General features: G+C 37.5%; 1 protein-coding gene and 1 pseudogene across 1 annotated transcript in view; both read left to right on the top strand.

Annotated features, from left to right (window-relative positions):
* LOC122113205 lies at positions 1 to 24,305 on the top strand (annotated as a pseudogene).
* Plxdc2 (plexin domain containing 2) overlaps positions 1 to 25,763 on the top strand; it is a 388,918-nt gene that overhangs the window by 782 nt on the left and 362,373 nt on the right. The window lies entirely within an intron of this gene.

Below are 25,763 nucleotides of genomic sequence, written 5' to 3'. Positions count from 1 at the left end.
ATGGGCCGGGGCCAGGGAAGGCGCTGGCGGCGCTCTCTGGACACCCGTTCCCGGTCCCATTGTCCACCCATCGGCTCTGCAAACAGGTCCGAACGTGCTCAGGATCCTCAGAGTTGCCTTGACGTTGTACCCCCCTTCCCCCCTCCTCCTCTGGGATGTCCCCGCCACCCCCACCCCCACCCCCACCCCGGGTTCGCCTTCCACCCGCCCTGGTGGCCGCTCCTCTCCCAGGTGTGCGCTGGGCGGGGTTGAGCCTCTGGTCCTGGTGGGTGCCCGCTGCCCTCCCGGGACCCCGCCCACTGCACGCTCCCCGCCTGCTTCTCAGGTCCGCCCTGCGGGGAAAAGTGAAGGGGGAAACAGAGGCAGAGACAGACAGGGACAGGCATTTCTAAACTTCTTTAGACTTCCAGAGCGAGCATCACCTGTAGAGAAAAGGAAAATGACAGGAAAACTTCTCGGTTAGAGTATTCAGTCTGTGTGTGTGTGTGTGTGTGTGTGTGTGTGTGTGTGTGTGTGTGTGTGTGTGATTTGGAAGAACAGGGGACAGTTGAGTGAGTGCCCGGACAATACTGCATGTATCACCAATTATCAGCCCCCAGGAGTCTAAGACAGCTTTACCTGGGGGATTCCAGGTAAAGGTGAGTCTCCAAGGAAATCTGAGAATGAAATTATACCAGGTCGAGACCACTGGGTCTGCCTCTGGAGTAGAATTTTAAAGCGAGCACATTTACTTCCTCATTGCTCTGTTTATGATTAGAGGAGTGTGTGTGTGTGTGTGTGTGTGTGTGTTGAAGAGGAAGGGAGGGATGATGACAGCAGTTAGAAAGCTGAGAATAAAACAGACTTTCTGGACGTTGATTCTTCCTTGTCAATGGCAGTTGTCTTGCATTAATGGAAATAATATCACTTGTTTATTTCGCTGGTACATTTCACTGGTTGATAAAATTACTTTGGGAAATATTGCCTTTATTTAAAAGGTGTAATAGGCATGTTCATTGAATTAATAACTGAAAGAACAATTTCACAATAGGTTATGTTTTTGTGTGTGTGTGTGTGTGTGTGTGTGTGTGTGTGTGTGTGTGCCAAATGCAACCTAAAGTTAATTGATTTAAAAACTTTTTTGGCACTAGGAGTAAATGATGAATTTACAGTACAAAAATAAAAGAATGTTCAGCAAATGTTTATTTTTTCTGAACATTTTCATTAATAATGCTATTTAGAATAGAATCCACAAGGCACACGCACACGCACATAGACATGTACACACTAAATTTTCTATTTAAAGTTCCCAAATTGAGGATGAAATTCATTTCATTCCAAGAATGGACAGATAGTGAAAGTTTTTGCTTTGGAGAAAATTGCCAACATGAGTATATCATGCTTTTGAATGAATTCAATATATCTAGTGGAAATATTGTCTCAGAATTGAGTAAAATTGAGTAGTTTTAAGTATCTTAGCATTTTGATAGACTTTATTATAAACTAAAGTAGCTTCCTGGATGGACTTCTGACTATGGGAAGCGATTAAGTAGTTAGCCTAAGTAGTTAGCCTACTGAATAACAGGGTATAACAGGGTAAAACAAGCACAGTTATGGTTTCCATTGTAAAATGCCTTTTTAAAAAGTTCAGTATGAAGTAAAACGTGCAGTACTCTTGAAATTTGGCATGTAGCTACCAAGATTTTTGCTACAGACGTTTGGCAAAGAAAACACATCTGATTTCATAACAAGAACGTTTTGTTAGGCGTTACTTTAGTAATTTCTGCAACTGCTTTTATTGCCACCAGAGGGCAGAGAGTCTGATAATTTCTTTTACTCTATACTATGTGTTCTAGAGACAGCAGTTTATGCTTAGCATATCATTTATAACATTTATGTTGATTTTTAGCTGTTATTACTCTTGTTGGACATTTTCATTGTTTTCTGCTTTTGTTGGAGTTAGCATTATTAACTTGTAGAGTTTGTTATGACATTGTCATTAGTGTAAAATTTCTCTTCATAGAGGTTGGACAAATATATTGTAATAGAAGTTGAATTCCTGAATGTTTTCTGCAAAGAAAAAGATTTGGGTCAAGTTACTGCACAAATGATAGATTGATTATTTTTATCTATCAATGACTGTGATTCTATACAATAATATTTAAATAGGAAATGTGAGATATTTTTCCTTTAAAGAATAGTTGCAAATTTGAGCCTGAGTTCTTCAGTTTGGTCTGAGACTTAAATATGATCTAGAATATCTATACCAGAGCTAAGAATGTTCAATCGTGCAGGTTTAGAATGATTATAGTCAGAACACTCTTCCCCGTTTATTTAGTTTGGATCTCTGGAGTAAATATTATCAGGGCCTATTCCTCTTCAGGGAGAATGGGTTTGAATATGACTTAGTAATGGAGTCAGTAGCATTCTTCAAACAGGTTTGTTCCCTGAACAAATAAAATATTTCCATACTGAGGTGCAGGAAATGTGTGTTCACATAATTTTGCCTGTTTGTTTTTCTTTCTAAATGATGTCTCTTATTGCACAAACGTATTTGAGAAAAGGAATGAGATGATCAACCAGTGTTTTATCTAACGTCATGAGACCTAAAGTTTTCAGCCATTTCCCCACCATAGGAAAGTTTCTGTTTCCAGGATGTCAAAACTATGGCTACATGCTCTCCACAACTTCTCCTCTGTGTTCTGGAGATCTCTCGCTAAGGGTTTCCTGAGTATGTGTCACTTCAGAACTCTCCTGACTACTCTGGGAGTGTTCCTCTTCTTTCCACCCCTGCCCTTCCTTCTCCAAGTCCATCTCTGCCCATCCATCCATCCATTCATCCATCCATCCATCCATCCATCTACATTTTAACCTTTAGAAAGGACTTTATTTCAAGTGATACTTCCCTAGAAGTGGTCCTGTCATCATGGTGCCTTCTTAAAGGCACTTAAAGGAATTGCTTGACTAGAGTTTCTGCATTTCTGCATTTCTCTCTTTGTCTTTTAGAGTGGATCTTGAATTCTTGAAATCAGGGTCTGTGATCATTTATATCTGAATCAGCTGCAAGACCGGCAAAAAACCTTGTTATCAAATCGAAGGGAATGCCATAGAAGTGTAGTTCAAGCTAGGTTATTGACTTGAATGCTGTCTTGGGAGACTTCTTAATAATTCTCACTCTAGAAGTTTTTCAATCAGTAAGATGGAAGTGAATGTAAAAATCTAGTTTCATAGACTAATAGTTCAAAAGCAGAGCACTGAATCAAGATATTTACCAAACTGTCCTAACTCTCTGGCTATATACTCACTTTAAGCCTTCTATTAATAGGCAAAACTTAAAAATAAAACAACAACAACAAAAACACCAAAAAAACCCCACTCTCCACTGTTCTCCTATACTGCTTGGTTTTTTACTACATATTCACTCTTTAACTGAATTATCTAAATATCTTAAAATCTTTAATATCTTAAAATACACTATGGATAGATGATGATGATGCAAATGGATAGATGGACAGGCAAACATACATATATATATATATCCATCTTCATCATCAACATCTATCGTATATATAATCTATATAATCCATAACCTATATAGATTATATATGTATATATATATATGATAGCTGGATTATATACACAATGAGGGGAATGCCATTTATTTTCAACAGATGTGTAAACTACTGAATAATTTTGTTTCTTTGTGAAATTCCTTTGGAACTGAACTATCCTGAAACATGCTATCAGCTTACATTTTAATAACTTAAGCTTTTACAGCTTAGTCTTTCGGAATTTGTTTCGGTGACTGTTGTAAGGCTGCGGAAGAGGATGTGTGCCACACATTGCTCTCAGAAGAGCTAGAAGAAGTAATGTGGAGATTCAGATTTGCTGTAATACTTAATATTTCTTCTTTGAACTGATTTGTTGATACCTTCTAGACATATGACTTCATTTGTGTGTGTGTGTGTGTGTGTGTGTGTGTGTTTGTGTGTCTAGAGATCAAACTTATGGCTTGTTACCTTTTAAGAGTTGGATTTTTGAAAGCCTTCTACAAGTTGACATATCTTCTGGCCTACATTTTTGCACTAGTTTACCTGTGCTTTTTGTCTTACTGTTCCTATGTGCTGTGGTTTACATGCAATTTGTTCCTTCCAAACTCATATTGAAATTTGGTCCCTGCTGTAACAATAATTGAAAAATGGTAGTCTTAAAGAATGATCCAGTCACCCAGGCTCTGGTGGCTCATGCCTGTAATCCTGAGATCTGAGGATCGTGATTCAGAATCAGCCTGGGCAAGAACATCTGTGAGACTTTTATCTTGATTTAATCACCAGAAAACCGAAAGTGGAGCTATGGCTAAAAGTGGTAGAGTACTAGCGTTGAGCAAAAGAGCACAGTGACAGTACCTAGGCCCTAAATTCAAATCCCATGACTGACCCCGACCCCCCCTCAAAAAAAAAAAGAAAAAAAAAGAGTGATCAAGTCAGTAAGAGGACCGAGTTCCTCCAAGGACCAAGGGCTGAGCTAATTATTTTAAGAGCATGATGTTAGAAAGCCAGGCCGCCACTCATAGTTTATTTTTTCTTCCTCTTGGTCTTCTCTTTTTCCTTTTTGTTATAACACAGTATAAGATCTGCACCAAAAGCCAGCAAGAGGTCATCAACATGCACTTAGATTCTCAGTCTCCAGAACCACAAGATGTATAAACTTTCCTTTATAAATCAGCTAGACTCAGGTATTCTATTACATCAACACCAAATGGGTTAAGATGCTAGCATTTAACAATGAAGATTTTACTTGCATTTATTTCAGAAATGAGGAAAGAAAAGGTAAATAAAATCTAATCACTGTCATACTTATGGATCTATATGAATAAGTTGTTTTTTGGCTTTCTCTTAATCTGGTGAATTATAGTCCTTAGGTTGTGTTTTCTGTACATTCTTCCTATGGTTTGATTTTTTGTAGAGCACTCCATTTGGAGAGGCCTTTCTTTTCTGAAGTTCTCGTGCTTCCCCCTCCCTCCCCCCAAGATTCTTCTCAACTCAGAAGTTACCAGAGAATGAGTCTTAGTAAGGATGTGACTATTAAGATGATCCTTATACGATTGATGATGTTTTGCACTACCTGTGTAAATTACCACAGGAGGATCACAGAGAATAGATGCATGCCTAAATATCCCACTTTGTGTTTAGAGGCACGAAGTGAACACATTTCATGTTTGCTCTTTTGTGTATTTTTGGCTTCCTTTCCTTAATTAAAAAGGTTCTATGATACGACTGTGGATACAGATTGGTATATGTAAGCAGAATGAAAGTCTTGTATACAATTAGCATAGACTGTTAAAGACTGCCTATCTTAACACAGAATCAGACTTGAAACTGATTTGAATCCTTTCTGCTAATGGTGATTCAAGGAGATTTAAGCACTGGTAGCTTCTTTTACCCAATAAACTAAAATAAGCTTTCCTCATTTCTGCTTCTTGTAACAGAAGAAGAGTAGCCCTTGATTTTTGTCAAAATGGGGCCATTGTGTACTTTTCTCTGATTTGTTTTGATTTGGATGATTCTGTTTACTTTTGCTGATCCTAATTCTCCCACTCAGTTGATTTGTGCAATCTTCCTTGGATGGATAATTAATGTTGTTATGAGCAGGGTGGTCGGGGTGTCTGTATACATCTCTTCCTGTTTGGGCAGTTTCTTAGCTTACATGTAGAATTAGCATTCATGGATCTTTTAGGCTTGTAAATGTTCGGCTATAAAAAAGAATCCCTGGGGTTAACCCTGTTAAGAAATATACTTCAAAGATAGAAAAGGGAAAACCAAAATTACCCCTGTACTGATATCACGTGGTCTTAATTACTGTAGCTTTACAAAAACTCTTTGTATCTGATGAGACAAACCCATCCTCCTTGTTCTTGGGTTTCATATGCTTCCTGTCTCCTTGTAGATTCTTTGCCTTTTCATATCCATTTTACAATATGTGTTTCAGGTTTTGCTAAAACTTCCTGTGAGCTTTTGGCTGAAATCTTTTTTTTTTTCGGGGGTGGGGAGGAATGGATGCAATCTATTGTCAAAAGTTCAATCTCTAAATAACTGAGAAATGATGTAATTTCTTTTCCTAAATAGATAGTAGCCAGAGCAAGTACCACAGCACTTCATAAAAGTTATTAATAGTGACTATTTAGCAGTGACCTTTTGCTGTTGAAATGACATCCCCAGATCGAGCGTTAGTGTTATTTCCTAATTGCACTGTCCAATGCACCAGACACCATAATTGTGGTTGTTAGGAACTGCATAGGGGATCATAGGTTAATTAAAATTAACAGCTCAACTTAGAGAAGGAATGTTCATTTCTAACTTCTCAGGAACCACCCCAAGGGAGGGAGGGGTGAACGCCTAGAAAAGAACACATGGGCATGATGATATTTATGTGTTCCTTGAAGAAACTTATGTCTGGTTTCTAAACTTCCAACTGAAAGTTTGCTTTATTTTAACAAACAGCTCTGCTGAAAATAGTAAAATCCCCTAACTTTAGATTTCTCCTTCATGCTTACCCATTAACAAATTAATTTCAACTCAAGGGGAGATGTACATTGAAAAAGAGTAGACTTGAAAAATCGCTACCATTCTGAAGATAACAGAATTTATCATTTTATTTAGATGCAATAGAGAGTTTGAACTTCTTCATATCAGCACAGTTTATGACTGGCTGTTTCTCTAAGATGCATGCACAGTGATCTGAGCGTTTTTTAATCAGAAGTAATTTGGACAAGCTGGGCAGCCGGTTTTAATTCTTTGTTGTTTAGCCTTCATTATCTTTTTAACATCTGTTGCTCATTTCAGATATTTTTGAAAACAAGCATGATTCAAAGTCATTCTGCAGATGATAATCTCATTGTCTGGACATTGCAAAACAACCCTATACAGGAAATCAAGATTTGAGCAACCTCAATTTTGCCAAATTGTTTTTTGAGGGGGAAAAAAAACCAACCAAAAACATTTTCTGAGGAGACGCAGCCAATAAGGAGCTGAGTTCTTAGCGAGATAAGCACTGGTATGTGACTTTTGATGGCTTGTCTCTGTCTTTACTTCCCTTAAAACTCAGCCACCATTACATTTTCCCCTGGTTTACTTCAATAGAACCTGGTCTACTTTTAAAACCCTTGCTTCCAAATTTGTCCTTCTAAAACTCAGTCTTCATTCCAAAAGATTTTTTTAAAGGATCTTTATATCTTTATTTATTTATTTTAGTTTCTTTTGATGTACAGAGGGGTTACAGTTACCTAGGTCAGGTAAAGAATACATTTCTTTTTGAACAGTATCACTCTTCCATCACTCTCTCTTAGTTTTTCTCTCCTGTCCCGATCCACAAGTTGTATAGTGCATTTTTAACATTTTAACTCATAGCACAGATTGTGTACATTGATTGCAAAAGGCTGTTTGTACTGTGAGAGGTTCGTGACCATCTGAGAATGGCCCACACTTTGTCACTGCTTCTAGGTACAGGAAGCCATCTTTGAAATTTTGTTGAGGGGCTGGGAAGGTGGCTCAGTGGTAGAGCGCTTGCCTTGCATGCATGAGGCCCTGGGTTCGATTCCTCAGCACCACATAAGCAGGAAAAAAAAGCTGGAAATGGTGCTATGGCTCAAGTGGTAGCACGCTAGCCTTGAGCTGAAGAGCTGAGGGACAGTGCCCAGGCCCAGAGTTCAGGCCCCACGCCCAGACCCCCCCCCCCCAAAAAAAATGTCTGACTGAAATTTTGTTGAATGATAGAATCTGAGACCGTGTCCAGATTTCTCACTAGGTCAGATTTTTGTTCATGCTTTCTATGTATCCCTTTGGATACTTTTCCCAAAGTATACATTCTTAAATGACAATCTGGATGTTGACAGCCCATACCATACCTATAATCCCAAGCTACTCAGGAGGCCTGAGATCTTAAAGATCACGTTTCGAGGTCAGCCATGGCAGAGAAATTTGCTAGACACAATCTTCAGCATAATCAACATAAAACAGGCCTGGAGGTAAAAAGTGCAAGGGTCTGAGTTCAAACCCTAGTCTCTTTCCCCTAAATAAATGAATTAATAGTCAGTGACAAAAAAGAAATGTATAAACAAGCTAGAGGTTAAGTGACTGATACAAAGTAAGGGAAACTGTCTCATGTATTTCTGAGGAATTGAGAACCTGTTTTTTTTTTTTTTTTGGTCAGTCATGGGGTTTGAACTCTTAGCCTGGGCGCTTAGCTCTTCAGCTCAAGGCTAGTGCTCTACCACTTGAGCCACAGCACCACTTCCACTTTTCTGAGTGGCTTATTGGAGATAAGAGTCTCATGGCCTTTCTTGCCTGGGCAGGCTTTGAACCGTGATCCTCAGATGGCAGCTTCCTGAGTAGCTAGGATTATAGGCATGAGCTACCTGTGCCCGACTAAGAATCTGTTTATAAAGGATGAGATTTAGGAAGTATCCAGTTACATTTAGAAGCCATAAAGAACAGAAGAAATAATCATCAATTTTATAAAAAGTAATGTTAAATATCTAAGCTTTGTAAATTTGACTAACATTTAAAAACCACAATAGGATAAGATTTTAATCTTCTATAATGATTACTAATGCAGTAACTTGAATTATCTGATAAAACATTAAAATCAGTTCTTCTCTTCTGTATGGAGAATTTGATAATTTTTAAAGGTTTGTGGGTAAACAGTGAATTACATAAAAATTATAATATGAAATTGGTATAATCAGCTTTCTAGATATCTTAGACCCTTAAGATACCGATTAATGGGAAAGTTTTCAAACATTTATTTTCTTTCAACAAAAGTCTAAAAGATATCAGAACTACGCTTCATTGGGATCCACTTTGAGGAAGATAGTAAGTTCAGGTGAGCTTTGGTCAGCAGACTTCAAGTCCTCAATTATTTGTTTTTGTTATTTTCAGAGCATATTTCTCTCAACCTTGTCTTTGTTCACCTTGGAGTATTCTACACATCATCCCATCTTCTACACTGATTGTAAGGTCTGAACATTGGATTGTTTTTGCACCATAACTCTTCTCCTTCCTTTAAGTAGAGCCTTCCTTTAAGTAGAAACTTCCTCCTGCTATCTAGGTTGTCTTCTGCTTCTCTTGCTATAGTGCCATACTTTCTCAGGAATATCAGCATATGTGCCAAAGATGGCTATGCATTAGACCTATTTGTCTTGCACCTCAAGTCAATTAGTCCTTCCTTGGGCATTGCATACTGTGGTGGTTTGAATCATAATTATCCCCTAAAAGCTTATGTATGGAAGGCTTGGTCAGACACTGGTGGCATCATTAGAAAGTGATAAAATCTTTTAGGGGTTGAGGGAAGTAATTGATCAGAGTTGTGACCTTGAAGGGTATTTGGGGACCCTCGCTCCTTCTCTCTCTTTTTTACTTTCTGGTCACCATACAATAAGGAACTTCCTCTGCCTCATGCTTCCTCCATGATGTTCTGTCTCTGCATAGACCCCAAAGCAAAGGAATCACGTGACCTTGAGTTCATGTAAGGGACAAATCAGAATAGCAGGAACAGGACCTGTGGGAGGGACAAGTGTCTGTCAGAGATATGCGTGATGGGAAAGTCTCTTGGTCCACAGCATTCAGTTGTCACCTAGTTGCTAAAAAAATGTGCTGGAAGTGCTCTACCTTTTTATAAAATAATAACTGTGTGGAACTTTCCAGTGCTGAAAATTACGTCAGGGAAAAAAATCTGTAGAAGTTGGAAATGGCACTTTGAGGAAGACTATAACCCAGCACTTCCCCCAGAGTGGTGAATACTGAGGTACTGAGGACGCTGTCATTAATAATGATGACCTATTAATTACTGATATCTCCACATTTCATATTGCCAGGTCTAGGACCTGTCATCTTGGATTAGTCACAATCATGTACAGTGGTATGTTGGGAGTTTAAGAAGTCTGTAGTGCATTCAGAGCTGTGTGGGGCCCATTCACAAGGAACGCCCTGAAGCAGAGACCTTGGGAGCCACAGGCAGGCTCTGACTTGCATGCCTGAGTCCTGGAATGCCAAATGGCTTCTCTTATTCCCCATCCTCACTCCTCCCCCCAGGAACAGCCCAGGGCAGAACTTGGATTTGAAGAACATTATTCCAGTAAAACATGCATTTAAAGAACACTCAAGGAATTATGAGTATTATATTAAAAAAAAAAAAAAAAAAACCAAATTCATGTGTAAAATGAGAAGAGGCTCTCAGAAAGTCTCATTTTCTTGGCCTGAGTTGAGGACCTAAAACGAAATTCTGCTGTGTCATCCACTCTGGAGCAAGAAAAGGATACTTTGACCTTGTTAATGAACTTGCTTCTAGAGATACAGACGCCACTGTGGGGGTTGCACAACTCCCTTGGATGACAAGTGAACTTCTTAGGGAAGAAAGAAATCCTATGTGCTACCTGCAACTTAGTAAATTTATCTGAAAAGGTAAGCCATAGATGTGTGAGAGAGCATTAACAGCGATCCTGAGATTTCATCCAGGAATGGAAGATGAGACCTGCCAAAATAGAAACAAATTCAGATCTTTTTTATTTCTTTAAGATCTTTTAAAATTACCTTTTAAGTAGTTGTACAAAGGAGTTGCCATTCAACAAAGCCGTTTATGAATGCATTGCAACTTGATGAAGCTGAATCTTGAAAGCCCAGAATCATAGGGACATACCTGTGATCCTAGGTTCTCAAGAGACTGAAACCTGGAGGGTTGAGGTTCAAAGCCAGCCTGGACAGAAAAGTCTGTGAGATACTATCTCTAATTAACCAGCAAAAAGCAGGGCTTGGAGGCATAGCTCACATGTTACAGCACCAGCTATGAGTGAGAAAGCTGAGAGCACAAGGCTCTGAATTCAAGACACCGTTAAAAACAAAAAAGAAATGGCAGACAAGCTAGAAGGGCATATAGACTGAGAAGAGTTTTCTAAAATGGAAACTTGGGGCTGGGAAGGTGGCTCAGTGGTAGAGTGCTTGCCTTGCGTGAATGAGGCCCTAGGTTCAATTCCTCAGCACCATATAAGCAGAAAAAGCTGGAAGAGGCTCTGTGGCTCAAGTGGTAGAGCGCTAGTCTTGAGCTGAAGAGCTGAGGGACAGCACCCAGGCCCAGAGTTCAGGCCCCAGGACCGACAGACTGACAGATAGACAGACAGACAGACAGACAGACAGACAGACACACACACACACACACACACACACACACACACACACACACTAAAATAAAAATAAAATGGAAAGTTGAGTTTCTTTCTGGGCATGGGAAGCAGGCAGTTGATAGGCAGTCTGGGAATGAACTTGCCTCCAAATACAGAAAACAATGTATGGAAGAATGTTCCTAAGAACAGGATCATAGTTCTCACATAGTACAACCTAACAAAGTAGTTTTTGTTTTATCATCTATGAAAAAAATCATTGTGACATCTAACAAAAGAATTAAGAGTGATACATTTTATGTAACCTGAAGTTGTTAAACGCATGAACTCTCACAAATTCAAAATTTTGTTGGAAAGAGGATTTGATCTGTAGAAGTGACTGTAAGAAAAGCTAACAGGTTCTGTTAATTTTAACTCTAGACTATAAATTGGTTGAAATGATAACCTGCATTTGAGAAAATAAGTATTTCAGATAATTTGTTCAGTCACAGGCATTTATTTCTTTTAAAACCAGTGTTACACCTTGAAGGAAATGAATACCAACTCCATTGTTCATTTACCAATAGGAACACCAACAAAGCAATTCAAATACTAATCTGGGAGGAAAGGTTGTTTTTCTTCTTTGTAATTTTTTTTTTCCATCTTGCTTCCCCCCTCCTTATTCTGTAATTATTTGATTATCTCTTGTGAAGATGGAGTTTTATAGTGAATAAAACAGTAGCTGGTACAGATGGGTGTTGAGTAAATATTTGTGAAGTGAAAAATTGTAAACCTTTATATTTAAAGGATAAAGAAAATATTCTTTCATAAAACTTTGAAATTCTTTTCTCATGAAGAAACTGTAGACTCTCACAAAAGAGAATTATTTTATTTTCTCCCAATATTTCCAACTAGATAAACTGGAGTTTTGACCAAAAGTTAAAAGGGCAGATTATTGTCATCTAAGTTCCAGAACAGTGTGGAAAGAATGAGGGGCGGGGGGAAAGAGAAAGAAAGGGAATGGAGGGGGGGAGACACCAAATGCAAGTTTGAGATTAAAAATAAAAGTTAAAGCCGTAAACTCTTCTTATTACTAAGCTCTCTTTAAGAATAGATTAAAAATTGTTTCTATTAGTAATCGGGACATTAGACATTACTGTGTCCTGATTATTTTGTCCTGTGTGTGTGTGTGTGTGTGTGTGTGTGTGTGTGTGTTGTGTGTTCTCTGTGTTGGGTGTTGTGAGTTGTGATGAACAAGAACAAAAGAGTGGGAAGAAGGTAAAAGATGAAGGCTGACATAGCTTAGACCAGGTTCTGATAATTTCACCGTATTTATGGATGTACCTTGTGATGGTTAGTTTGTGTTTTCATAAATTATCAGGGTCGTTTCAACTTTGTAATGCTTTGCAATAACCACACCGTGCAGTATTAATGAATTTGTTTTTATAAGACATGTAGAAATGCTAAAGTAGAATACAAATGTACATTGGTATAGCATCATCCTTCAGCTTGTAACTAAACTTGTTGGGTCATTTATCATTGTTTGTCTATTCAAATTGCTTTGCCACATGCTGCTACATAAATCAGAAACACAGACCTCTCGTTTTGCTTAGCTTAGTTCTTATTCATTTTAGATTCTGCCTAAATAATATTTAACCTGTCTAAATATTGCAAGAAGTCACTAGCCTAAGACCATTTACTTTCCTTCTCTCTCTTGCATTTTGGTAAAGCAAAGAACAAGTTAGTTATGCTTCAATTAATTAATACATTTTCTTTCTGAAACTTCCAGATTCTGAATACTGGTTTGTATTTGTAGAATCGATTATTTGATGCTTTACTTACATGAGAAATTATAGGAATGGCACGTTTTTGGTATTTTCTATATTAATTGTTATTTTCAACTCAGTAGTGTTTCCATATCTAGAATAACTGAAAATTGCAATTAGGTGTTTTTAAGTCCCAGTAAAAAGGAGACATAGTTGTTTTTGCTTTATGTGGGTGTTGAAGCAATTTTGAAAATGGGAGCTCAATGAATTTAAGACTCTTTTACTTTGAGTAGTTCTTTTCTAGATCTTTTGGAGCAGAGTTTGGGATTGTGACTATATTGGGATTTTGGAAGATTTGCATCTTTATGGTGTGAAACCAAAGTCTTACCACAAAGCTCATGTGTATTAGAACATAGTCTGTGTGATCCTATGTTGTATTTTGAATAATTGTGTAATTGTGTGCCTAGAACAGTGTCATGCTGGAGTTCTCCACTTGGGTTATCATGTCAGCACTCAATTTTTTTCAGATTTTTGGAACAGTTTTAGATTTCTGATGTTTGGACTAGGATTTTTTTTTTTTTTTTGGTCAATCGTGGGGCTTGAACTCTGGGTGTGGGTGTTGTGTCTGACCTCATTAGCTCAAGTCGAACGCTCTACCACTTGAACCACAGTGCCAGCTGGCTTTGAACTACAATTCTCATGTCTCAGCCTCCTGAGTAGCTAGGATTACAGGTGTGAGCCATTGGTGCCTGGCTGGATTAGAAATTCTTAATTTCTTAATTAATTCTTACTTAATGATCCTCTGGCCTATAATCTGTTAGTAAGCAGAGCTCTGGGAAGGAATTAACTTGTCCAAGATTTCTTAGACAGTGATAGTAGGTAGTGCTTCTATTCTATCAATATTCAAACCTGATCGTTGGTGCTATGTCATAGCCAATAACGTGGTGGTGAAATTTTGAATCTAACCATTGCCATTATTTGCAGAAATATATGTTTTAGATCATCAGTCAGTTAATTTGCTTCCTTCTTCATATGCTTAGATGAATTTTATCTAGTGTATTTATATTATATATATTAGTATTGGAATAATATAGTATTAGTATATTATATTATAGTATTAGTATAATATTAGTATAATAACAATAGCTTGCACTATTGTTTTTATCTTTCACTGCCATTTTACTTTTTAATATAATTATGACTTTAAAATTGTATGTATTTATGGGGTACAAAGTGACATTTAAATACATATATACCTTGTATTCATTACCTATTATCTTTATTTTTATTTTATGAATAAATAATAAATTGTTTTATTATCCTTTGCCTTTTATGTATCTATTACATTTTACCTTTATTTTAATTATTAATGCATAATAAATAGTAAACATATATATACATAGTAAATATATAAATAAATTAGTACCCTTTATTACATATAACCCCTTCTATTCAAGAGCATAAGCATTTTTTGCTCCAAAGGAGCCTTTCCCAATACAGAACTTTAGTTTGACATCACATGAAATTATGACTTATGAAAAATGCCAATCATCTTTGGGTCACTTCAATAAAAATCACTTAGTAAGACAAGTTTAATTATTTATTTGTGCAGGTTCTGGGACTTGAACTCAGGGCCTGGGCGCTCTCCCTGAACTTATTTGCGCAAGGTTAGTGCTTACCACTTGACACACAGTGCTACTTCCAGCTCTTTGGTGGTTAACTGGAGATGAGTCTCAGGAGCTTTCCTGGCCAGGCTGCCTTCACACCGCAATCCTTAGATCTTAGCCTCCTGAATAGCTAAGATTACAGGTGTGAACCAGGCAACACATTTTTTTTTTCTGTGTACATTTTACTTTAAGCCTTAGTCAGTTATTTATTACTATAATAAATACTGCAGATAGCAAACTTAAAAAGAAAGGTTTTTTTAACTTACAGTTTCTAGAAGTTTCAAGCCAGTGTCTGTTGGTTCATGGCTGTTGGGCATGTGGCAAGTCAGTAAATCACTGTGGGGAAGTTGTGATGGAGCAATGTTCATCTCAGGGTAGCAGGAAGTGAAAGAGAAACAAGAAGTGGCTCTGCTCTCTATATTTTCTGGTAGAGCCTTGCAATGATCTAACTTACTCTTTTTTTCCTTTTTGGTTGGTTGAGGGGCTTGAACTCTGGGCCTGAACGCTGTCTCTCAGCTCTTCAGCTCAAGGCTAGCACTCTACCACTTGAGCCACAGCACCACTTCCAGCTTTCAAGTGGTTTATTGGAGATAAGAGTCTCACGGACTTTCCTGCCCGGGTTGGCTTTGAACTGCAATCCTCAGATCTCAGCCTCCTGAGTAACCAGGATTATAGGTGTGAGCCACCAGTGCCTGGCTCTTACTTCTTCTTGTTAAGTCCCACTTCTTAAAGGTTCAACCACCTGCAAATGACTGGGAACTAAACTTTCAACTCATAGGCCTCAATGAACCTTCATAATCCATACTACAGAACTTTGTAAATTTAATTGTTTCCTTCCAATGACTCTATCTAGGATGAGGAGCCAAACAATCAGGAGGTCTTTTAACTATTACATATTTAGCTCTTCTTTGCATATTTTGCTGTTATAGATGTTGGAAATTATAGTTTGGAAATTGAGTGTAATATTTAGCGTACATCACGATAGTTTGTTGCAACAATTCCATTTTAAGTGATGCTACATTGATTTCCATGGTCCTTTTAACATTAAGAACTGAATACAAATAAGTGTGATATAATTTCTGATTCCAACAATCTGCTAGTTGACTAGAAAAGTGATGCTGGATTGGGGAACTCATTAGTGAATCTTGATGACCTTTGATGTAATAAAATTAAGTTATAGTTTCTCATAGCAAAACTTAAAAATTGTCACTTTTAGCTTAGAAACAAAAAAAGTCTCTATCTGTTTGTGGGGACCAACAAGGCTTACCAATGGCAGCTCCTTAGTGTTTGCTAAGTAAATTTTATAGATACATTCAACACAAATTTCCAGGGAACAATATATTCTTCAGCACGTAGACTTTGGACATATATTCATTTACTTTCTTCTCACAAGTTAAGGTTTAACCTGTATTAACATTTTACAACAATAAAAGTTGAACCAGTATTCATCTGCTTTCATTTATTTAAAATAACCACGTAGATTTTTTTTTTAAATCTAAACTATAATAGATTTTGCATAGGTGAGTCTGTAGAATTTCTGTATACAGGTAACTTAAAGCAATAATGAAGGAATAGTTGAAAACAATAAGTATATTTGAGCTCCATTTCTATGGAGTATTACTGAAATGTTTATAAGAAAAGAACATGTTAAACATTTCTGATAAGATATACCACTTTTCATCAAATTTGAATCTTTTCTTTTCTAAATCTAATTTTGTTTCAATTATCTATCTATCTATCTATCTATCTATCTATCTATCTATCTATCTATCTATCTATCTATCTCTATGTGCGTATGTCTGTCTATTTAATCTTTCTATGTATCTTGATCATATGAAGGATTTTTTTGTGTTTTTTCCCCTTTCCAAGGTCTATCTTATACACATCAGGAGATGGCAATATTTTTGTACTGATAGTTAAAAGCTATATGTAATTGCGAAATGTTAAAATTTTGGCAAGAGAGGAATCTAGGGATTAAAATTAAATGAAAGGCTTCATTCATCTGGCTGAAGAAATGGGAGGGTAATTCCATCAACTGAAAACTCAAAATTTTAAAGTATAGGCACCAATAAAATATAAAATTCTTAGAGTTGGAGGATCCTAGGGATATGTGGCCTAAACTCCTCATTTTACAACATTCAACCTAAAAAATTTGTGGCAATCTCATTACTAGATATGTAGTCACAAGATCAGAGCCAGAACATTCTTTCCATCATACTATTAAGTTAAATGTAGCTTGAGAACTGAGCAAGTTCACTCTCTCAAAAGAGAATACTTTGAATGGAAAAATCTTGATACTGAAAATGTAATAGAAGTAGATTGTTAATGCACCATATACATCATATTGTGCATTGAGCAATCGTGTGCATTTAATTCCTATTTCCTTGGAAGAGTTACCATATAAAGGATCTTCTAATTTACATGGTGCCCTGAAAATTACTGAAAATAAATTATTATAAAAGGAGGGTAAATGCATAGACTATTATTATTGCAATATACCCATTGAATTTGATGGGGGAGCATATGTAATGGATATATAAATTTTGGTGAAGCATCGAACATGACTGATTAGATATGTACCATTCATGTCATTGCTATTATCAAAGAACTGATTATGACAGTGAAACAGATGTCAGAAAGCAATTACACTAAGAACAACATGATTACTACTGCCAACTGAATTCTAGGAACCTGTCTAGAATCTTTATGAAGAAACTGTTTCCCTCAGTGATTGAGAATAGGTACTGGCCAGTGTCCTTTACTCATTACAGTTTATAAGAAAAATGACATTTCAGCAATTCTGATTACATGGTGCATGTGTCATCAACTTTCAACTCTTTCTAAATCTAACTTCTTTCCCAATGTTATTTATTTACTTAGGCCATACTGGGGGCCATGTGAATCAATAATATTTCAAAGCTTGTCTTAGGCTTCTTAGACTTATGTCTTTCTTAGATTTATAGATATTTAGTTGGACCTTTGAAATGAATAAAAATAAGTGCATATTCTTTATTTTTCAGGTAACCTAAGACTACCTTGTTAATTAGAGACTTTCCATCTTTTGTTAAATTACAGTGCTTTAGATTTAATGTGTCATGTTTTCTCTTATCCTTTTCAAGTTATAGAAGCAATCTTATTAATAATATATTATAGTAAATAAAAAATATACAAAATAAAAACCCTGTCAACCACTGATGAGCCATATTCATTTGATTAAATATATCTGTGTGTGTGTGTGTGTGTGTGTGTGCGTGCGTGCGTGCGTGCGTGCGTGCGTGTGTGTGTGTGTGTGTGTGTGTGTGTGTGTGCTGGTCCTGGGGCTTGAACTCAAGGCCTGAGTGCTAACTCAAGCTTTTGAGGTCAAGGTTAGGACTCTACTGAGTCATAGCACCATTTCTGGCTTTTTGGTAGTTCATTGGAAATTAGAGTCTCATGGGCTTGCCTCCCCAGGCTGGCTTGGAACCTTGATTCTCAGATTTCAGCCTCCTGAAAAGCTAGGATGACAGATATGAGCCACCAGCATCCACCTTCTCCTCGTCTTCATTTTTAACATTTAATTCTTACCTGTCCTCTCATCTTTATCTCATCTCTGACTCTATCACTTAGTACCTGCAGGGAGAAGTCTATACCTTGAACCTTCTTTCTTCATTTGTGAAATGAGGATAACAGTGTTGTTTACCTTGTTGAGTGGATTTGAGGTGGAAAAGAATCAAAATAAATGATTAGCAGGCTGGGAATGTGGCTTTGTGGTAGAGTGTTTGCCTCATGTGCATGAGGCCCTGGGTTCAATCCCTCAGTACCACATAATCAAAATATAAATTAAAATTTAATTAAAATTAAAATTAATTAAAAATGATTAGCAGATTGACACATGTAAACAGACACGTCATTGACTTCCACATTCATTATCTGTATTTTATTTTCTTGTACTACTGTAATGATATGGACATTATAAACTCTAAAGAAATTAGAAATTGAAACCAACAAGGAACTCTAATGAATGAGCTGCCCAGACTCATAGTGGAGATCCCTGGAGAGGTGACACAGAAACATTGCCATTCTTATCAGAGTGAGATGGAATCTCGGTGTTGTTTTGATTGGCTTTTCTTTTATGGCCAGAGATGTTGACATTTCTTCATGTGAATCTAAGGGTGGAGTCCCATGGTGCAACTCCTCTGAACAATTAATTGACAATCTAATGAAATGGATGCCAAGGAACTGAGGCATGTTTGTCTGAGAGGGGTAGAGCCAAAGGGAGGGACTGACGAATGGAGAGAGGAATGGTGGGTGAAAACAGAATAGTCACTAGCTGGGTGCTGGTAGCTCATGCCTATAATCCTAGCTACTCAGGAGGCTGAGAACTGTGAATCATGGTTCAAAGCCAACCCTCAGGAAAGCCCGTGAGACTCTTATCTCCAATAAACCACCCAGAAAACCACTTGTGCCTCAAGTGGTAGAGCACTTGCCTTGAGCTGAAGAGCTGAGGGACAGTGCCCAGGCCTAGAGTTCAAGCCCATGACTGACAAAAAAAAAAAAAAAAGAAGAAGAAGAAAAGAATAGTCACTGTACCTATGTGACCATAGAACAGGTGAACTTGAAGGCGTAGATGGCGTTGAAATAGATGGTGTTGGGGGAGAATGTTAGAAGGGGTGACACTGATCAAGAGGGATGATCCTCATAAATTGACATGTTGAATAGCATCTTCTTGGTACAACATTACATTTTTTTTATTTTTAAAAAAGTATTTACTAGGAGAACTACGATGGCTACACGTGTCTTCAGATAGTAGATTCTCTTTGAAGTTTCAGTTTTGGATAGAATTCTGAAATTTCTGTAAGTCTGGTACTTGTGAAGTGTTAACTAAGTCCTTTTCTGATTGAACATATGAATTAAAAGCATCTTACGAGTTTTCTTTGAGGCATTTACATGGTCTGAGAGATACAGTAATACATTTAAATTCTGGAATTATTTTTAGAGTTTAAACTTACCTACTGTCTATTCTTGCCCTATTGGACGCAACTATATCCTCCATTGCTGTCTTTAGTCCCACCCACCCCTGCCTCATTCTACTCACTTGGATATTGAGCATTTAACCAGCCTGTTTTTCACATGTGCAAAGTCACAGCATAATGAACTGCCTTAATAAATAACACTCTCCTATACTGACTTCAACTCAAATGCATTCATTCCAGAGTGGAAAGGTTAGCATCCAAAGCTAACTCAAGCCAGCACCTGGAATATGTAGCAAAACTGTCTCAAAAAAATCAACAGACAAAAAGAGGTTATTATTTATTATGTCCTATGTATTTGTTATATCTAGAACCTTGTGAATTCTGGGTATTGAAACCAGGAATGTAACCCTGATTTGTTTTGCTCCAATATTGGCACAGAAAATGTCTTTTGGCCATTCATTCCTTATAAGTGTAGGTGCTTGCTACAGCATAATGCAGGATTTTTCTTGCTGCAAGTTGGGTCTGAGATGTGGTTCTCGTGGTGAATCACCTTTACTCAAAATGTGGGACAGGTCACCCAACTTCTCTGCTATGTCCTGACTTTCTAGGTCCTTATACTACTTCTCAATTTCTCAACAGGTGTGCTGAGTGTGCAGACAAATGGAAATAAATATGTAGGAATTTTTGTCTTTTTGTTACAACTTTAAGAAGGTAATTATGGTGACTTCTTGTCAGGTGAAATGTTAAAACCAAGCTGTGCAGAGTAGGAAAAAATTTATTGCAAGCAGCAGGCAAAGTGTAGTATTAAGCCTGTGCCAAGAGAAGACCAGATGTTGGCTGGGACCTACTAGGGCTCTTTCTCTTTGGTATGTCAATCATAGCGCAAGACCCTGGCAGTAAACGTTTCTGCCCAGGAAGTCATACTGGATCAAAGGTGATCGAAGTAGTAGGGCTGCCTCTATGGAGGCCATTTATTGAAATCTTTCAAAAGTCAGTTCTCTTTAGTGTTATTTTCAAAATAGCCATGCCAGAACATAATCACAAATGGCATTTGATTTTATGAGTCCAGTCTCTTACTTCTTGATTGGTACCTCAATTGTAATCATGGCAACCACCCTAAAGAGTAAAATAGAGACCTAATGCTCGTGCCAAAAGTGAGTCATTGGATCTGGTCATGGTTAAAGAGATACGTTTTTTTAGGGGAGGAGGAGAAAAATAATTATAGGAAGTGAGCATTAATTATCTCCTTGATTTCTGATTCTTGATTTTTCTCAATTCTGATGACTGAAGACTGAAAATGAGAGTGTTAATCAGTTTTATGTCACTACCACACATACCTGAGATGATTATCTTATAAACAGGAAGGTTTATTTTGGGTCATAGTTTGGAAGATTATGGTCTGTGTTCAGTTGGTGTTGTTTTATAGGCATGCGATGGGCCACCCATCACAGTAGGAGTCATGGTAGAACAAAACTACTTTGTGCATGGCCAGGAAGCAAAAGAAAGTGAGCAGGAAATAGAGCTAGTCTCACAATCCAGCTTGAAGACACACCACCAACCACCTAAACACCTCCCCTAGGCCTCATATCTTAAAGATTCCATCATCTCTCAGTAGTGCCACCTGGAACTAATTCTTTCAAGCAAGTGTCTGGTGGAGAGGGCATTCAAGATTCAAACTATAATTTTACTTCATTGCTACACTCTTAGGCAACACAAAAAAGATATTTTAAAAATTTGAACATTAAGATTTGTCATGTGAAAAGGAAATCCCTATTAATATCTCATGTTTTTTAAATAAAGCTTTTGATTCCCTATGACTGTCAGTTGTGCAAGCACTTGTTGAAACAGGGATCTGTAGAATTTATAACAAATAGTTTGGAGTCCACCTTTGTGTATAGTTGTGTATAGTTTGTAAATGAAAAATAGCTTCTTTATTATAAAAGGAACATTTATGGCAATAGGGAACTAAAAAATGATCAAAAAGAATCCAAAGGTATGTGGTAATTTTATCGATATATATTATAAATTAGTGTGCACATATAGACAGGTATTCCCTCTGTTTCTCTCACGCAAAAACTCACAACACAGAGATGAGATTGCCTATTTCAAAAATGCAAGCCTAATTCTACAAAATGAACTCTTAATATAAGATGTGATGTCCCAGTCCAGGGAATGTGGTAAGTTGTCATGAAGTAAAAAAGAAAATAAAGAGAAGTATGGAAGGAGACAGTGCAGGGTAAGTAAATTGCAGTAGAGATTTTCAATATTTCCACCTAAAGGGAAATTTGCTTTGCATGTCTTGTGGGCATTGGATAGAGCCTGGGTATATCAATCTTCTGCAGTACTAATATAGTTCTCTCAGTTGTATTTCCTTGCTCCCTAAATGTCTTTCAGGTAATTTGGTAAGCCTAAGGTAGTATAGTCTGTGATTGCTAAGCCGTTCTAGCAGCTTTCATCAGTATATTTTACAGCCTCTAATAGAGCAATGGTCAGGAGCACTATGCTGTTTAATGTTGATTTCACTACCTGACCTCATTAACATAATTGTTCTACTTGTCACTTTGCTGGTATTGCATACATTAGAAACATCCCTATCTCACCTGGGAAAAAATGGCACCTGCCTGGCTAATAGGTTTTTGGACACAACACACACACACACACACACACACACACACACACACACACACACACACACACACATCCCACACCACACACAATTTGAATCAGAAAAACATCAAGTATATATTTGCTTCACAATAATCTTTGGTTCCTTAATAATCTAATAGTTCCTTTATTAAAAGTTTCCCTCTTTAAAATATGCATCAGGAAGCAAGATAGCATCACCAGATACCAGGGTGTTAACCTTTATGTGGAAAATCTTGATGATGGTATTGATGACGAGCGTCTCCGGAAAGAGTTTTCTGCATTTGGTACAATCACTAGTGAAAAGGTTATGATGGAAGGTGGTCGAAGCAAAGGGTTTGGGTTTGTATGTTTCTCCTCCCCAGAAGAAGCTACTAAAGCAGTTACAGAAATGAATGGTAGAATTGTGGCCACAAAGCCACTATATGTAGCTTTAGCTCAGTGCAAAGAAGAGCGCCAAGCTCACCTCACTAATCAGTAGATGCAGAGAATGGCAAGTGTATGAGCTGTGCCCAACCCCGTAATCAACCCCTACCAGCCAGCACCTCCTTCAGGTTACTTCATGGCAGCTGTCCCACAGACTCAGAACTGTGCTGCATACTATCCTCCTAGCCAAATTGCCCAACTAAGACCAAGTCCTCGCTGGACTGCTCAGGGTGCCAGACCTCATCCATTCGAAAACATGCCTGGTGCTATCCGCCCAGCCGCTCCTAGACCACCATTTAGTACTATGAGACCAGCTTCTTCACAGGTTCCACGAGTCATGTCCACACAGTGTGTTGCTAACACATCAACACAAACAATGGATCCACCTCCTGCAGCTGCTGATGCAGCAGCCACTCCTGCTGTCCGCACCGTTCCCCAATATAAATAGGCTGCAGGAGTCCGCAATCCTCAGCAACATCTTAATGCACAGCCACAAGTTACCATGCAACAGTCTGCTGTTCATGTACAAGGTCAGGAACCTTTGACTGCTTCCATGTTGGCATCTGCCCCCCCTCAAAAGCAAAAGCAAATGTTGGGTGAAAGGCTGTTTCCTCTTATCCAAGCCATGCACCCTACTCCTGCTGGTAAAATCACTGGCATGTTATTGGAGATAGATAATTCAGAACTACTTCATATGCTTGAGTCTCCAGAGTCTCTGCATTTTAAGGTTGATGAAGCTGTAGCTGTACTACAAGCCCACCAAGCTAAAGAGGCTGCCCAGAAAGCAGTTAACAGTGCCACTGGTGTTCCAACTGTTTAAAAATTGATCAGAGACCATGAAAAGAAACTTGTAAGGTATGGAACCAACCCAGATGCCCCTCAGTAGATGAATGGATCAAGAAAATGTATATATAAACCATGGAATTCTATGCCTCCATCAGAAAGAATGACATTGCCTCATTTGTTAGGAAATGGAAAGACTTGGAAAAAATTATATTAAGTGAAGTAAGCCAGGCCCAAAGAAACATAGGTCCCATGGTTTCCCTTATTCGCAATATCTAGTATATGTCTGAGTCAAGCAGAAAAGGTCAGATAATGTGATGTTAGGGAAATGAACCCTAAGATATGAACTCAAATTTTTTTCTTTCATGTGATTGTTTCTAACACATTTATAAGATTATTTCTTTGTTGCTTTGTATGTCGCTCCCCCACAGTATAACCCCTGCTTTCACTGTATTTGATGTCGGTACAATTTGTGGAGGGGAAGGGGAAAAACAAATCCTTTAAATAGGGATACAGGTGGACCCATTGCAACAATGAGATGTACAAGTCGTTATGTCAAAAACGAACTTTACAACTTTGGTGCAGGGAGGATTGGGTGGGGGAATGTGGGGAGGATAGGAAGGCATGGGAAGGGGAAACAAAGGAGGAGGCTACAATGCTTGATAAGAAATGTACTCATTATCTTGCCCATGTAATTGTAACCCCTCTGTACAGTATTTTCACAATAAAAAAGAGGAAAAAAAAGAAACTCGTGCTTCACCGAAGAAAAATATCTAAACATTGAAAAACTTAAATATTATGAAAAAAACATTGCAAGATATAACATAAATAAAAAAGGAAAGGAAACTTTGAACCTTATGTACCGAGCAAATGCCAGGTCTAGCAAACAGTGCTAGTCCTAGATTACTTGATTTTAAACAACAAAAAAAAACTACAAAAATAGTAAAATATAAAAACAAATTAATGTTTTATAGACGCTGGGAAAAAGAATTTTCAGCAAAGTACAAAAATTTAAAGCATTCCTTTCCTTAATTTTGTAATTCTTTACTGTGGAATAGCTCAGGATGTCAGTTCTAAGTAACAGAATTGATAACTGTGTGAGGAAATGTAATTTGGATTATAAAATTCTTGCTTTAATAAAATTCCTTAAACAGTGAAAAAAATGCATCAGAAGTCAGCTGAGTTGTTTATAGATGATATGTTCGAGAGTTAAGAACCTCTACTCTTCTTACGGGTTATTATAATTAAAAAGCAAAATACAAAGCAAATTTACTAAAAAGATTAATAAACTCATGGGTGTTTAATCATGAAAGACCCCTCTAATCTGTTTCTACATGACCACCACTTACACACCCCGTACTGAGATTCTAAAGCAAATAATGTGCATTTGAATTGCCATCTGTTAAATTCTTTATAAGAGCCATCAAAGCATGCATTTTAAATAAAATGTCTTGTATACTGCGCTTCTGGAAAGACATGAATCCTAATGCATTTTCCAATAGCTGAGAAGAAAGCAAATTGTGGCTCACTCAGAATTCTCCAAAGAAACCCTAGACTGAAAGCTAAATGAAATATGAGTTTTCCTTGAAGCTTATAGTCCTTCACTGTTGGCTGTCACAGACAGGTATCTTCTCAACACAGAGCATACCCTCCATACCATCAGATTACTTTCACAAACACTTGTTGAGTACTTACAATATTAAAAACATTCAGCTATTTAACCACAAACAATGCAAAGAATAATAAGACCTACCCTTTGTTGATGTATTTAAAAAAACATTATACAATAAATTATTGGGCAAAGACATAACAAACAAAGCATTTTATGACATTAATAATAGTTACAAATAATGATGTTTCCATAATACTATGTTTTGGAACAATGGTGAGGATGATCATTCTTTTCAGAAATGATAAAGTCCAAAAGATTGATTTTCTCTTGATCCAATACCACTATCCATAAAAATAATGTTTAGACTGCACTTTCCATCCTATCATTCAATACATATTTACTTTTTGACCTAAAATGAAAGAATTTGTAGCTGGGTGTGTTGGCTCAGCTCTGTAATCACAGATGGGAGGCAGGCGTAGAAACCAAAGTGTGAGGCCCTATATGAAAACCAAAATAAGGCAAAATTGGCCGGGATGTGGCTCAATTGGTAAAACCCCTGCCTGGCAAGCATGAGGCCCTAAGTTCAAACTCTAATACCATCAAACCCCAAAAAATTTAGTTCTTGGGATTTGTGTTGTTTCAAGTGTGTTTTTCATACTTTTAATTGTTATTTGTTGGTAAAGATTCCAGTTCTAGAACTTGCTCTACTAGGCCTGCTGGGTTCAGCACTCATCCATCTTCTCATAGCGTGATGGTGGGAAACAGCCCTTGATGGAGCAAATGACT

This window comes from Dipodomys spectabilis, unplaced genomic scaffold (assembly GCF_019054845.1).
Source record: "Dipodomys spectabilis isolate Male_0828 unplaced genomic scaffold, ASM1905484v1 ptg000096l, whole genome shotgun sequence".
Classification (NCBI taxonomy): domain Eukaryota; kingdom Metazoa; phylum Chordata; class Mammalia; order Rodentia; family Heteromyidae; genus Dipodomys; species Dipodomys spectabilis.
Note: the sequence above shows the minus strand (reverse complement) of the source record. Positions and strands in the feature narration are given on the sequence as shown.